The 15,719-nt window shown below is 35.2% G+C and overlaps 1 long non-coding RNA gene across 1 annotated transcript; it reads left to right on the top strand.

Moving 5' to 3' along the window:
• Positions 1-1,685: 1,685 nt before the first annotated feature.
• On the top strand, positions 1,686-13,718 carry LOC121393294. The gene is made up of 2 exons (XR_005960955.1): positions 1,686-1,970; positions 13,329-13,718. It is a non-coding gene; the product is annotated as an uncharacterized LOC121393294 (long non-coding RNA).
• The last annotated feature ends 2,001 nt before the right edge of the window (positions 13,719-15,719 follow it).

Genomic DNA, 15,719 nt, shown 5'->3' on the forward strand with positions numbered 1-15,719 from the left:
GAATAATAAAATAAAAAATTGTAAGTTTGCCGATATCTAATAACACATAGCAACCAATCAAATGTTTGATTTTAAAAAGTTGACAAGCAAATGCCACCTTCTGAATAGAAAATTAAGACCTTTTTTTTTTACATATTATATTTGGCTTTGAAGACTGGATTAAAAGTGACTGGCACAAACTGTACAAAGGTTCTTGAATGTGTGCAAAACTGTATAAGCAACATGTTCAACATGCAAAAAATTTTTTTAACAGATTTGCAGTTTTTACCAAATTGTACATTGTATGTGAGGTCTGTATAATTTTAGAGGAGATAAGCAGAAAGGTGATACAAATGTTAACTGTGCAAACATACATGCCAGGAAAATGTATTATTTCATAGTGCTTTGTATATGATAAAACCACATGCATGAAACCTGCTCTAAGCCCATTACTTCTATAACAGGATTCTAATTATAATATGGAAATTATTTCAAAAGCAGACAAAAGAAAATCAATTTCACTATATTAGTACAGTTTATCTGTTGAGTGAAAGGCCTATAAATTGTCATTGTACATCTTTGTTTACTGTATAGTGTACTGAAGACATGCATGTCTTGGTTACAAATTACGCTATTACTTTAAGGGTTAGATCATCTTAAAAAACCTGAAAATGATTCCTTTTAATTTCTCTGCATGATATAATTTGACAATTGGAATAAGCCTGAATCAGATATTGAAGAAAAATATTTTTTTTGGCTTCATGATTGATCTGCTAATATAATTACTGAGTTTAGACATATTCAGTATAACTATCCATCTTTCATAATGGGTTCACATATTTTTTAATTTACAGTACATTATATCTTTCTTAAATTTAGTGCAGAAGAGGTCTTCCTGACAGTTCAAGTTCACATCATCAGGTTTAATGAATATTCTGTATATCAGTAAGGGTACCTTTAGCAAATATCCTGTGTACTGATTTTACATATCAGTAAATAATGTAATGTAATAATTGCCAATGCTGTTGGGTAATTTGCACTAGTTCAAAGATGCTATAATATAGTTATCATACCCTACATTGTAGATGTCCTATAATATAGTTATCATACCCTACGTTGTAGATGTCATTATATAACCTAGCATTTGTCCATATGATTTATATATATGAAGCCATCTTAAAAGAAACAGTTTGGTATAAAACTAAAACAGGAAGCTAAGGATCAAAATCAAACTAACTGAACTTTTATATCCCATGTGGTCCCATGTGGCCCCATTTAAGTTGCTGACTAGCCAAAAGGTTAGACAGCTGCAAAGGACGAAGTTGGGTTCTGGATATTATGCTAGATATCCGTTCACTCCATCCTTCATACATTACATTTTTGTCTAACTAACAATATTCAAAGCATATTTAATTTTGCCTAGCTTATTTACTCAATTTTGTTTTTACACTAAATAGTTCATTGTAAAGGGTCATGTGCAGAGACATTAGCAATTGTTCAACCATTAATGGAGTAAATTATGCTACTTATAAATGTAGGGGACAAGAGGAATCCTTCCCCTGTTTTTCTGTCTGTAACATCATCCAGCCCAGTTACAGGCTGGAGATCAACCCGATTGGCTGGGCACCTCAGTGCATCCTGGGGAGAGAGGGTGTGCCTGACTTTGGAGCCTTTTGCACAGGGTCTCTGATAGAGTTTAGCAAGGGCTGTGTAGTGAAAGATCCAGCCAGAACCAAGTCCTGTAAAGCTGGAAGTACAGAGAGAGAGGCCATCCTGTTCCCTGCCAAGCTGCTAGATACTCAGAAGGAGAAAGGTGCCATTGGTGAGACTGATTCTGTAATTTCCAGTGTGATTTCCTCTGAGAGCACCCCGGTGAGTGAGCCACCCAAGGGAGGATACTGGCAAGGATACAAGCGTGGGGCCCCAAAACGACTACAGGTCTTGTGTATTCACCTGCTGCGTGGGAGTGCTGCTGGATTCCAAAGAGAGAGGTACTTTAGGGAAAGGTAGCGTTACCTGGGAAATAAGAGCTCTGGGGAAGGGACATTCTGTTTGAACTGTTTAGTTATTAACCCCTTCCAGAAGATTGGGACTTTGATACTAAAAAGGACTGTTTTGGAGAAACAGTCGGGTACCTAATAGTGATTTAGGCAGTGTCCCACATATCCCAGTGCAGGAGTGCATTGTGTATTAGATTGCCCAATTTCTTTATTACTGTTTTATATAAAGTTTATATTTGTTTCATCTGCAAACTGTGTGCTTTATTATTCCTAGTGGAAATACCCCTGAGGTGTGCTCCTCAGTGTTCCCTAGGTGGAGGCACTGCGCTGTAATTCCCAGTTCTTTTCATACGCAAAAGGGACTCAGGGAGGCTGGATTGCCAAGGGTAATTGCTATTTAAAGAGACAATACCCCAAATTGTGTTATATAAGAATATTTTTGTATCCAGTTTGAATAGGTGTTCTCTTTTATATGCTCTAATAGCCTTGCATACAATTAAATGGGTGCTGTTAAGTTAGTAAACTGCTTATTTATAGCAAGCAACCATAGTATTGGGTGTCCCCGCTTTCTGTTTCACCTAAAGAAGATATGTTCATTGTGAATTGAGAACTTTGAGTCATTTCATGTGTTTTCCAAATGTGCTCCATGCATTGTCAATGGCAACATGAAAATCTGAACGTGTTAAAACCTGACACCAAAGAATTATTATATAAAGATAGATTAAGGGAATAATCAGCATTACTTTGTGGCCAAGTAAATGTGTTCAATGTCACTAACAAAAAGAGTACTTTTAAATTACTCCGCTTGGATATTCTGATTCAATACCTAAGAACTAATTTTAGTTTAGTTTTCATAATAAAAATAATTACACTTTACTTTAAAAGTATCAGAACAGCTCAAAGTCTTTTAGGTCTTGTGCTACACTATAGTCATTAGGGTATTTAATAAAAGGCACATTTTTGCCCATGTGTATTAACTCATAGGCTTGTTCGATTTTGACCCATTTAGTTTCGGCAAATATTTGCTGCCGGCAAAATGTTGGTGACACCCATTAGAGTCTATATGCATCAAAAAAAAATTGTGAGTGTCATTTTTTTTTTGATGCGCAATGCCATACAAGTCTATGGGCATCATTTTCGCTACAAAACAAGGCAAAAAACATCGCCCATCCCTGCATAGGAGCAAATAAAATGGTTGTATTTAACTAGGTGACCAGTACAGGCTACTTCATGATTGGTTTCTATATGTAACTACTTGTAACAAATGTTGCACTGTTTATTGCATAACCCTCATATTAATTGTTTGCTTTAATGTGCTTGAATTTTGCAGCTGTGATAATGTTATCAAAATATATATAATGTTCAACAAAGCATGAGCTTCCGATAATTTTTCCTTACTACTACCTTGTTGCTACAACCAATCAATAAAATATACAGCATCCTATGAAACTTAACACGAATGAAAAGAGCTCTACAATGATGACATTTATCAACTCCACATGAACTTTGGCATATTAATATCTTACAAAACCTTGGGGTTTAGTTTGCTTATGCGCTAAATGTAGATACTATAATAAATATATATTTGAATAGTTGTTTGTATAATCTGTGTAAATAAATATCATATACACATTAGAGGGAGCCATGAATAATACTATGAAGACAGAGAAAAACAAAGAGAGATGGAAGGGGAGAGTTATAAAAAATCATTTAAATGGCTAAGCAATACAAAATGTATTATTAAAGCATAGTAGTATGATACACAACCAAAAACTTAATCTAAAGGATTATGCTCTCTTATGAGTGAAAATGTAGAAGTAGAGGGATATTATGCCTATATTTGAATTCTAGTTGTAAGTGAAGATGGTTATTGAAGGATTAATGTTAATGAAGGATCTTACAGAAGCACTTACATTAAAATTAAAATCATAAAAATGGGATTGAAATTTAGTGTTAGAACCACATATTAATGAAAGCAAGGGAGAACAATTGCTATTGTAAACGGAAGTGTAAGCAGTACAACTAGGTCAGCCTGTAATTATGAATGGGATTAACATGCTGGGCACTGATTCAACTAAACTTTCAGTTTACCAAAGGGAAACGCTTTTGGTCTTGAAAACAAACAACAACAGGTTCAAGAAAAAAAGAATAACCAAAAGTATCAAAATTTACAGTACAGGAAACACAATGCATAGTTGAGTGACTGCACATGTCATAAGTTCTGCAGATAAGTCTCACAAATGATATCTGTCAACAGTTTTTAACACAAGCTTGGTAATGGTTTTTTCAATTTTAACTAGTGACCTAAGGAGACTCCTCGCCTATCCATTGTTTTGTTGAGCAAAATTACAATGCACAGTTGACCTCAAATATCAGAGGATTAAAGTTAAACTGATATAATCACAAATGAGGATGAAGCAAAGCACTAAAATACAAATTATTACCTCAGGGGCACTTGCTTGTGTTATATTATTATATCTTTATTATATACAGTACAATATGTTTATATTTTATATATACATTGTGAGTTGTGTTTGATGATGTTGTAAAATGTACATATTAGATGGTATAAGGGTACAACAGATGCAATTTGTTGTCCCCTCCTCTTTGACCAAGAGTAGTTGAGAATTCAGTCCTTCCTATTTCCACACTGCCTTCCATTTTCCTATTTATTCAATGGACTGTTTCAGGAATCCATACTCAACCTCCAAAAGTAATTTATCGGTCACTGACCAATCAGAACCTGACACTTACTTATGGTCAGTCTTTAGGTTACTACAATAGGTTAAGTTAGGCAGAGGAGTGCCTGCAGTGAGGACACAAATGCTAGATCCAATGGACAAATGAGTATCAGGGTAGCAGTGGATTTAGATCCAATATACAGTATCTATATTTGTAATTTTCTTTGTAAATATTCTTTATACATTCTATGTAGTGTAAATTTGTAACATTTTTCTGTAGATACTGTATGTGTCAATAGCTTCTGTAAATAAATATATGTTTTGATTGAACTATCTCTTTCATTAAAGAACCCTTATAAACAGAAATACTTATGCACATGTGTATATGAGAATAAATACATATTTACATTAATATAATATAGTCAATACAAGCTGCAAGGGGCAGATTTATTAATATTTGAGATGCTTTCTCAAACATCATATATATCAGCAGATATTGCCCTTTTACGTGTTTTACCTTATCCACCATTTCGTGATAGACTGTGCACTCCCTCAATCTACTATATGTATAAAACACTGGAAGCACACTTACACATATACAGTACAACAGAGCTAGGGAAGGACAGAGGGAAACACAAAAGGGAAATCATTTCTTAATTGTTGAAAATTCCTACCTGAAACAAGGAACCTCTCAACGTTATGCCTCTTGTTGCTATTTATTTTTCTATAGCTTACAAAAGTAGATGTTACTAGAGTAGGCAAGTCAGTGTAGGGAACCCTCAGGCTTGTTATAATCAACTGGTCAGTAAGCAGCTGTTGCTACTGGGGGTCAGTGCTAAATGAGTGCTTCTGTAAGCTTACAACAACATAATGGATGATGAACCTTTAATACAATATTTAAACTCCCGTAGGGCATTTATGAATGATTATCTCACCAAACATTTATTTCTTTGTTCATTTACTTGGGGCCACTGTTGTGTTATACCACTACTGTGGGGCTTATTATTTCTTAAAAATAGTTTTCTTCCATTTTCTATTAAAGGAAACTATACCCCCCGAACCAATGTACGTCTCTAAAAAAAAATATATTGCATAAAACAGCTCATATGTAAAAGCTTGTTTCATTGAAATATACAATTTTTATAATAATTGCCATTTTAAAAAATAAGGGTCCCCCCGGGGTCCTAGGATTCAGGGTGCACACAAACAAACCACATGGTCACATGAGCCAATTAACAGACTGTGTTCTGTCTTTTGCGTCCACACTTCTTCTTTTTACAGTTAGAGTTGTAGTATTTGTGGTCAGGTGATCACTGAGGCGGCACAGAGATCACCACAAAATGGTTCAAGGCAATAGAAATAAAAGGGCAATATTTGCTTCAATATACATTATAGTTTGTTAAGATTATATAATATGCCACTTAATTTGATAAAAACTATGTGTTGTTTAAGTATTTATTTTGGGGGGTATAGTTTACCTTTGAAGCTTTTTAAAAGCACTGAAATTCAGACAACTGGAGATATCCTGTATATTCCAGTAACAGTAGACAAGTAAAGGTGATGAAATTAGATGCATCTAAAATCACTAAATCAACCTATGTAAATGGTGATTTATTCTCAGATCATCACACAATCTCATGTAAAATCTCAGTGCATACCAATTTAAATTACCATAGTTCAGATCATTTATTTCTACTGGCAAAAAGAATTTAATCCTAAAATGTGTAATATTTTTGACAGGCCATTTTGATTTATTTATTGAGATAAACTGTATAGAATTAAACTACTACAACGTAAGACTATCAAAGTTCTTTGGAATCAATGACTCATAAAATATTAATGCCACTTGATGAAAGTCGCTAATTACTTTACACTTGTGAATTAAGAGATCAATGAGCAAAGCATATGATCACTTTTTATCTAGTACTATAAATACAGTTGAATGAGAAAAATTTATTTATTGTAACATTCTGTAGTGTTTTTAAAATTTAACATTTGTAAATGTAGTAAAAAGGGATAACAAAAACAATACTGATTCTGAAAAAATAATTATGCACTTATGTACTTGTAACATCACTAAAGGGCCATTTTGGTCTCACAATTGACGAATGCAAGTCAGCAGTCAAAACATAGTAACATTTAAAGATACAGTAGGTTGAAAAAAAAATATGCCCATCAACCTTTTAAGTCTATATATTACCCACTTAACTGCTAGTTAATCCAGACAAAGCCTCTCTAATTTGCCACAGATGTGGAAAAAATCCTTCCTTGCTCAAAGATGGCAATTTGACCAGTCCCTGGATCAACTTATACTATAAGCTATCTTCCATAACCCTGTATTCCCCTCAATTGTTAAAAAGCCATCCAACTTCTTGTTGAAGCTGTATAATGTATCAGCCTGTACAACTGATTCATGTAAAGAATTCCACATCTTCGCAGCTCTCACTGCACAAGGCCCTTTCTTAACTTTTTGATGGAACCTCCTGTCTTCTAATCGGAATGGGTAAAACAAATTTATCTTTACAAATTAAAAAACATGGGTCCAAGTGATTGTATGACTTGGGATAGCCCTAAAATCAGACAGAGGGAATAGTGTAGTATAATATTAATAACACGAATTGCAGTTTTACTTTCATGGTGCCTTCTATGCAAAATCTAAAACAGTATTTCAAATGTGGCATTTTGCTCCCAAGGGTAAAGTATTATAAGGTACATGGGGAAGTCCCGTTATCAAAATCCGAATTTATCTCATGCAAACTACTCCGGCCAAAGCAGCACAGGTTTTTCCCCTTATTTATCAATACATTTTCTTGAAAGTTTCCTGTGAGGGAAAAAAAAACAAAAAAAATATCGAAAAATTCAGATCATGTGAATCTTTTTGGATTTTCCGAATGAAAACTCAGACTTTTTCAAGTTTTTGCCCAAAAACCACTAAATCTTTGGATTATTGCAAGAAACCCAGCGAAGATCAAGGTATCATTGAACTTCTCCCATTGACTCCCATGCAACCTTGACAGTTCTGAGATGCCAGATTTTCTGATCCAGACTTTTTCCATCCTCGGGGTATAATAAATCCTGAAAAAAAATTTCCACTAAACTGAAAAACGTTTTTCTGATTTTTTTTCTGGTTTTTGGCATTCAGACTTTAATAAATAACCCCCTTACTGTATGTGCAATGACTCTGTCCAGGTTATTTATACACAGGCAATGTTTTATTGCATTATTATGTTTTTAACTATTATTAATATAGCACTCATACATTTACACAACTCTTTACATGGAATGTTCATCATTCATATCAGTCCCTGTCCCAGTGGAGTTCACAATGTAATGTTTCTAGCAAATCTTATATCAATTTTATCAGGAGCCTATTAACCTGTGTGGGTGGAAACCAGAATCCTCAAAGGAAACCTATGCAAATACAGGGAGAGCATACAAAATCCTTGCATATAGTGTACAGGTCACCAATTTAGTTTTAAAGCCAAGGATGTATGTTTTAAAAAACACTTCAGGGGAATTCTTCCCTGCCAGAGAAACATAACACTTTCAATGCATAGTACTGATTCCACATCATCACTTTATGTGTATAACATAACCTGATTGCTCAGAGTGCCAAAAATAAATTATTGCAATTTGCAGATTCAAATGCGTTTAACAAATGTTAAAACCTGAGTATTAGTCCAATAAAAACATCCTTTTATTGCTTTCATTTCTTCTGTTCCATAAAGATTCCATAAAGATTTTTTAAAAGTGTCAAGAGTGCCAAATGTAGTAAAGACCATATGGAACATCTCCATCATTTTAATCTCAGTGGGATCATTGGAATATTCAGTTGGAGCCCACCTACACACCAATATGCATGTTACTATGCTTGCATCGTTTTCCTAGCAGCAATTTTGTGGGGGGGTGTACAAACTGGAAAATTTGCACTTGTTGAAATTAACTTGTTTGACACTAGTGTGACTTCAAAAAAAGAATACTTTGTATATACTGGGAATGCATGCTTCTTATACAAATTTTGGAATCAAAAAGTAAGGTTGTTAAGAAAGCTCTACCCTTTATACCATTGCAAACTCACCTTGGAAATGGAAATATAGTCTTGTGGTTGACTTCACAGGCTTCACACAAAACACAATAGTGATGTGTGGGCATACATGCACATAACAGTTATTTGAGTTGGCCCTTCTATTGCATACCATTTTTCAGACAGTATATTGAGCCCATTATGTGTTTTGGCTACATTCATTTGGCTGTAAAGAGAAGCTTAAAATTCTTTGTCCCTTGAAATACTCTTTTTATTGTTTTTATCAAATAACATAATACATGATGTAATCTGATCTTTGGAACTTAAATATTTAGAATCCATCAAAATCAATCCATTTTTCTGAAATACCTCTAGCACACAGCATGTAATATGATTATAATTAGGTAGATGGCACTGGCTGATAAAAGCAGCAGCTTACTTACATGACTGATTTCTGGCCAAAAAGTATCTGTCATCTATAGGGTAGGTTTGAAAGTTTCATGGGATGAGGACCACATAAGTGAGTTTAAGCAGTATTCAACCAACAGACCACTATAGGTCCATACTATAATCTGAGGCTTATAGCTCCTCTGTTATGCTACTGTGCCAATCCCTGCACTGGATTCCATTATCTTTCAGAATAAAATTCAAACTAATGACCCTGGCATTCAAAGCAGTTCATAACTCTGCCCCATCCTAAATCTTTGAACTCATTATAGTGACCATAATGTGATTTAATTTAATGTCTGGTGCAAAAAACAAATACACACTGGGGCAAGATGCTGGTTGAGAGCGTTGCTCCTTTAAATAATGGTACCAGTATGGTTGTAACAGGCACAGAAAAGGCAAATGTGCTAAATCAGTTCTTTTTATCAGTGTATACAATAGAGGAATCAGAGTTCCCAGGCTCACTTAATCGCTGCACTGTTGGCTCAGCTCAATCTAGTCAGTAGCTGATTCAGGATATGCTTTATAAAGCTTTAATAAAAATGTATGTGAATGTGCTAGGGCCAGATGGCATACACCTCCTGGCATACACCAGTGTATGCCAGATGGCATACATTGAACTTTTTTCAGTTTTAGACTGGCCTCTATTTCTGATCTTCTCAGATTCCCTTTCATTTGGTATTGTACCTATGGATTGGAGGAAAGCTGATGTCTTTGCAATATTTAAAAAGGGATTACAATCTCAGCCTGGCAATTATAGGCCAGTAAATTTGACATTGGTGGCAAATTATTTGAAGGCTTGCTAAGGGATCACATTCAAAATTTTGTCCTAGTGAATGGTTGCATGTGCAGCAATCAACATTACATTATGAAGGATAGGTCATTTCAGACAAATCTGATCGCTTTTTATGATGAGGTAAGTAAGATGCTGGACAGTGGGGGGGGGGCAGTAGATGTGATCTATTTGGATTTTGCCAAAGCTGTTGATACAGTGCCCCACAAACTCCTACTTTCTAAACTAAGGTCTGTTGGGCTTAATGAAGTTGTTTGCACATGGATAGGAAACTGACTACAGGATCGGGTACAGAGGGTGGTTGTTTTTCTCTGCTTGGAGTAAGGTTCTTAGTGGGGTCTCATTGGGTCCACTTTTATTTAACTTGTTCATTAATGCCTTAAGGGAGGGAATTTGTAAGTAAGGTATCAGTGTTTGCAGATAACACAAAATTATGCAGTCCAATTAATTCCACCCAGGATGCGGCATCCTTGCAACAGGATCTTGACAAACTGCCAATCTGGGCAGCTAAGTGGCAGATGAGATTCAATGTTGATAAATGTAAAGGCATGCACTTGGGTTGTAAAAATATCCGAACCACTTATACCCTTAATGGAAATACACTAGACAAACCAAGAATAGAAAAGGACTTTGGAGTCCTTGTAGATCATAAACTTGGCTGAAGCAAGCAATGCCAATCAGCAGCAGGGGCAAATAAAGTCTTGAGCTGTATTAAAAGGGGCATAGATTCACGAGAGGAGGGGTATTCTGTACAGAGCACTGGTAAGGCCCCATCTAGAATATGCCATAAAGTTTTGGTCTTCAGCTCTCAAACAGGACATTATTGAATTAGAGAGGGTACAGAGAAGGACAACTAAACTGGTAAAAGATATAGAAAATCCTAGCTTTTCTTAGAGGAAAGACTGGCCAAGTTGGGGTTGTTCATGCTGGAGAAGAGGTGCTTAAGGGGTGATATGATAAGTATGTATAAATATATATACATACACAATATATATATTTTACAGTGAGAGCTGTGAAGATGAGGAATTATCTCCATGAATCAGTCATACAGGCTGATACATTAGATAGCTTTAAGAAGGTGTTGGATGGCTTTTTAGCAAGGGAGGGAATACAGGGTTATGAAAGCTAGATTGTAGTACAAGTTGATCTTTTTTCAACCTGGACCATTTACTACACTCTTCTACTGACCTGCTCCTCAACTCTTCTCTCATTACCTCCTCACATTCAACACATTACAAGGACTATATCCCTCCTTTGGAGCTCTCTCTCTCACGGTCTGTCCGACTTTCTCCCAACATTTCTGCTTTAAAAAGATCTCTTAATACACACTTATCTAAAAAAGCTTACCCTCATTCTTTTTAACTACCAAACACTATACCATATGCTACACCTCTCACCATGCTTATTTCTGATCTTGCCCACTCCCACACCTTGTGTCTCAATCCCTTCCTCTTTTAGACTGTAAGCTTTTTTGCACAAGGCCTTCTTCACCTTTAGTATTGGTTACTGGTTTGCTATGTATGTAATTCTGTATGCTCTATGTATATAATTTTCTATACACACATTTTTACAGCACTGTAAAATATACTGGTGCTTTAAAAAAACATGTTAATAATAATAGTAATAATAGTAATTGTTTGCCCCCAGCTCAAGATTAGATCAGGCCAATTTGGTCCAATGCAAGGGTGGCAAAATTGGTCAGAGATTTGTTGTCTAGAAATCTTGCCAAACAAGTAAATCTTAAAGGGGCAGTGGTTGAATGCTATTATGCTCCAAAATATGGTCGCTAAACTCTAAACATTCTATGTTCAGCCTCTCAGTGTAGCAAACACATTTTGATATATTGGTGGTACATTCCCCTCACTGATAAATGAATAATTCAGGAAGTGTAGCCGAAACAATGCTTAGAATTAGTGATGGGCGAATTTGCGCCGTTTCGCTTCGCCGAAAAATTCGCGAATTTCGCGCGAAATTCGCGAAACGGCGAAAAATTCGCGAAACGGCGCCGGCGTCTCGTTTTTGACGCCGGCGCCCGTTTTTTCGACGCCGGCGCCCGTTTTTGGCGCCGGCGCCCGTTTTTGGCGCCGGCGTCCGTTTTTCGAAAAAAAATTTTTGACGCCGGCGAATTTTTTTGACGCGAATTTTCGCGGACGATTCGCGAATTTATTCGCTCGCGGCGAAACGCGCAAATTCGCCGCGAATTCGCGCCTGGCGAATAAATTCGCCCATCACTACTTAGAATTTGCTGTATTGCCAGGTATTTTATAATTCTGTTCATTCTCTGCAAGTACACAGTGTCAAGCCCTCTGACATTTAAGAACATGCCTTTACCATCTTAATGAAGGAATTATAGCACTAGATAAAATGAACCAAAAGGGAATATGGCTAGCATGGAAAGGCAATGGTTTGATGATCATGGGTAGGTTTGGTTGTATTGGGGTGGGAGTGATGAATCAGGGGAGTAGTCTGGTGTGAAATTTAGGTATGCCCTTCAGGCCAACTTCAGTTAGCAAGACCCAAAGTTTACTGTGCCAAGATAATTGATGGCTTAATAATTCCTGACCCTCTGGAGGGGAGCGCTTCTAAATGACATAATATGGGACTCAATAATTTATGGTGGCAGCCTTGAGCACAGGTAGGCTGAAGTGATAAGATGAATTGTGGTCAGTTAGACCACAATAGAATCTTATGCAAGACTGAAATTGTCAGCATCATATTCAAAATAGGAAATAATTGTACACTGACCTCTTAATATCTCCATTAACTGAGGATTATGACCATTTTAAAACTTAAAAAATGAGAATAAATTAGTGAACTTGAATAATGTGCAGGTATTTAAAAATGTATCTATGAAAGATAATAATATACAGTACATGAACTATTTGTCTTGTGTTGGTATGTTATTAACTAGCAAAAATGAGTATTAATGTAAACATCTGTGGATTTTGTTATAACAGCAATCATAGTACAGTGTATATGAAGTAGCATAAAAATACAGTTACACAAGCAATCTTTGTTTTAATGATAATGAACAAGTCCACCTTTCTGTACCTGTTTCATATGTCTGTATTGTTAACTTGTTGCATATCAAGAGTGCAGGTTTCAAATTAAGCAGGGTGTAACATAATTAGTAAATGACACAGAGGTATAGCTAGATTTGCTGACAATACTCATTTACCCTTAATTAAATTATCTAATCAATTACATTTGATGACTTTCTTAATTAAATGATGCCTCTGCAGATATATTTTTCACTGATCCAACAACATTTTAGAGTTAAAATATTTCGGAGCCATATAATTCTATTTCACTACATCTTTCTTTTTTGCTCTCTTTAAAAATAATTTTCTATCAACTATCTCATGAGTTTGTATTCACTCAGTATTTGCCACTTTTGTTTACAGATGCTGCACTGCTTAGATGAAAAGGTTAATTGAGGACAACTTGCCATCTCAAGGAACATCAGCTTAATGATGTAGCTGTAATCATGAAATGGTCTAGTATTGCTGAAAAAATCAATACAAATTGTCTTTGGACTCTATTGTTTTTAGGTTAATTGTGGCAGTACTATACCCTTCAATCTGTTGAAAGTGATTGAAAAAACATGATAACCTAACACGCATGTATGGGAACTGTAACACAAATAAAACCCCATGACATGCTCTCAAATTATTTTTTGTGGCTTTTTACGGCATTGAAGCTTTATGAGAAGATTAGTTAGGAGGCAAGGCCGCAAAATCTAATAAAACTAAAAAAGTGTGCACCTGACTATACAATAAAACTCTCAACATTGAGCAACTTGGTTTTTCAGACTTTTTTATGTATTAAATTATAATTATAAGACCAAAATTCTAAGATGCTTAGGTCGTTGGTTACTTTTAGTGCAGATAAGGTACTTCAAAGGGGATTTATTGCTCAAAATAATGCATAAGATTTGCATAATATGACATCATTGTCTTATAATAAAACCACCCTCCAAATATTTGAAATCACAAATTAGATATTTACTATCAATATACTACCTGTAGAATACTGATCAAATCTGAATTCTGACTTGTTGCTATTAGGGACTTCCCTGGTGCAAATGTGACCTCCCAATATTTAACTAGAACATCATAGTTATGCCATAGACTCAAAAGTATGTATTTAGTGTCTCATTCTATTGGTCACATTTAGCCCCCCCGCCATCTATATAAAGTAGGAAGAGCTAAGCTAAAACAAGTAAATACATTATTAACATGCACAATGTGATTTTATAAAAGCACAGATCTAAAATTGATTTGGAATATAACTGTAGGTTGTTGCCTTGAAAACTAAATGGTATTCAAATGCCAGAAAAAAATGATTATGTTTCTGTTATCATGGAATGTTATTCTTTTTACCATTCAAGTAAAATAAGCTCTTCAATAAATTATTTGAACAAACAACAGCAGTTTGTTAAAGCATAAGAACAATCAATTTACTTAAAAAAAGAGGGCTGATGGATTGCTTTTATATTGCAATATAAATTTTATCAGAACTCTTTTTCACGTTGACCAATCAACTAGAGCAGTGCTGGAGAAATTTCACACAGAAGATTAATAATAAAAACTGATTGCAAACTGCATAGAAAAAGGCATACAAAAATTGCAAGGTGGCAATGTAAAATTTATGAAGCAGTTCAAATATGTTTAACTTATGCATTATGTTTATTGCATGACTAAAGTAAACATAGTTCATAATGGGGAGATAATCCAAATGAACACTTGAAATAGAAGAACATACACATCAGATGAAGAGTGTTGCAATTAAAACATGTACAGTATGATTGTTGGAAGTTTCATTTGTAATTTGATGCTTAGGCTCATTTAATAGTTATCCACTGTCTGTACTCAGAATAGCACACATGATTGGTTCACAAAGATTTATTGTTTAAAAGGACTCTTGAATGAATTTGAAACAGAGCAGGTCCATTCATAATATGAACCTTTACCCCTACATGTGCAGAGGTGAGTTTAAATCAGTGCTGTCCTGACAGGCTTCTAACAAGAAATTAATGATAACATGAACCTGTAGAAGCTTCATGATCCAAATACTATTGTGCAGTTGTCCCACACAATATGTTTTTCCAACAATGCAGAGTTTTATTTCCCCAGAATAAAAACAACAGCAATCAGTGTCTCATTCCATGGGCACATGTTTATGGGTCATGTGTGGCTGCAAGTACCTATAATACATGGTGTTATTGTGCACAACCTAGTCTCCATTTCTGTGCGCTTGCACTTGCAATTGCAGCATCATTAAGGGGCGTCACATTTTCGTGCTCGAGTTTTTTAGGGGAAAAATCTAAATTGTTAGAGGAAAACAACAACTCTACTATATTTATTATGTTCCAAAGCTGCTAAAAATCTGAATCCGAAAATACTCCAACTAAAATCTGATAAAGTCATGTAAATGTTAATGGCAGATGTCCCTTTTACAAATGGAAGATGTTTTATACCTTCATGATTTTCAAGGATTTTGGGCTGTATGTTTTCATTAGAAAATCTGAAAAAACGTGTGGTTTTCAGCTGACAGTTCAAAAAAAGTTGCATGATTCAAATTGTCACACAATTTTATCACAACTTTTTTTGCACGTACAATTTGCTTTTGGATTTTTCAGTAAATTAAGCAAAATCATGGTTGGGAATTAGGTTGTTTTTTTTTTTTTTTAAATAATGAGAAAAATTCGACTTTTAATAAACTTCCCCCTAAATATCATCACATTGTTATGTGATGATATCTAAACAGCTATATTAGCAGTCCAGCACTGCTAG

Source organism: Xenopus laevis, chromosome 4S, assembly GCF_017654675.1.
Source record: "Xenopus laevis strain J_2021 chromosome 4S, Xenopus_laevis_v10.1, whole genome shotgun sequence".
NCBI lineage: Eukaryota > Metazoa > Chordata > Amphibia > Anura > Pipidae > Xenopus > Xenopus laevis.